Source organism: Triticum aestivum, chromosome 5B, assembly GCF_018294505.1.
Source record: "Triticum aestivum cultivar Chinese Spring chromosome 5B, IWGSC CS RefSeq v2.1, whole genome shotgun sequence".
Lineage (NCBI taxonomy): Eukaryota > Viridiplantae > Streptophyta > Magnoliopsida > Poales > Poaceae > Triticum > Triticum aestivum.
Genome location: NC_057807.1, coordinates 596,424,496 through 596,426,169, shown reverse-complemented (window position 1 = coordinate 596,426,169; position 1,674 = coordinate 596,424,496).

Genomic DNA, 1,674 nt, shown 5'->3' with positions numbered 1-1,674 from the left:
ATCATCGAGTTCAACATGATTGTTATGATATAAGCGTTCATATATAACACCACAAAAACAAATCACTTAAGTTCAGAACGAAGAACGCGGACATGAAAGGACAAGTACTAATTAAGAGCAGCATGAAGAACTAGCTAAATCACTCCTGCTAGCTACTCTCTCTCTGGTAAAATAGCATAGAACATGTATAGCTCTCCTGATTGATCATACTGGAGCATGCCGATGAACCTGTCTTCTAATCGTGGGTTGCGCTTCTCATTGCTTCCCCCTAGTACTTCTCTGCGATCATTAACAATTTTCCTCCAATCTTTCACTATTAAGCATTCATCGCTTCTAGAAATCTTGAATGAATTCATGTGCAATGCAGGATATCTTGGCCGTAAGCTAACAATTGACATCTGACCTTTAGTCTCGATCCCCTGAGGCACAACTGTCATCGGGAGTCTCTGTTGAAGAACATCGTATAGTACTTAATTAATATACTTAGCAATGAAAGTTTAGCAAAAAAATATGTATGCAAAATATGCACTGAGGATAAATAGTAAATATCTTACCATCATTCCTAAATAGATGTGACCGTAGTTTAATACCATCACTATTGGTTGCACGTTTTGAGTACTAACATTTCTAAGTGCAGGAAGAAAATTTGTCTTGACAGTATGAAGATCCTCAAGCCATGAAACATAATGACTTATCTCCTCGCAGTTTAGTTCAGCGCCGGGACAGTAATAGGTCCTGTCTACCAAGCGCCGGACATGTTTGGTTGAATGGAGATAAGCTGTTAATAGAAATTAGTTGTCACTTATTTTTGAATAAGCAATATCAAAGACAAAAATATAGTTGAGAAGAACTCACATAATGGTAGAACTGGAGGCGTCTGTACATCGACTCATATGTCTCTATTACCTTCAATATCATCTTTCGGACGAATATCAAAGGTGATAACCATACCAGGCTCAAATGCATCAGCCTTGCATAGTGCTTGCCAAGTTTTGTATTCAAAATAGGTGTACGTGTGTGCATTGTATACTTTGACGTTGAAAGTATAACCATCATGCTCAGTTTTCAGGTAAGCTCTCTTTACCTCCATAGTTTCCATATCTTTGAAACCTATCTTATCCAAGACAAAAATTCTTGCATGGCAGGGGATGCGCTAGTAGAATAGTGAAAATTAAAAATTATAAGTCAGACAAATGAAGCATATATAAGTCATGCTTAATTACGAAAACAGACTTGTCGTTGTGACTTACTGTATCGAATTCGAAAGTCTCATCCAGCTTGATGCTAAATCGCCTACCATCAACAAGGAAATTTCTGTCGCATTGGCCGCGCTGGTCTTCACAGTATTCGCACATAATGAAATTTTTTCCGTCGTCAGACGACATTTCCTATGTTCATATTAGGCGAAACATTAAACACTTACTAATTCAATTAATTCAACTACTTCTATTAATTCAACTAAGCATTTACTAAAAATAAACTAGTTATATTAATTCAATTAGTTCAACTAAGCATTTACTAAAAATAAACTAGTTCTATATATTAATTCAACTAGTTCAACTAAACATTTACTAAAAATAAACTAGTTATATTAATTCAACTAGTTCAAAGTAAGCATTTACTAAAAATAAACTAGTTCTATATATTAATTCAACTAGTTCAACTAAGCATTTA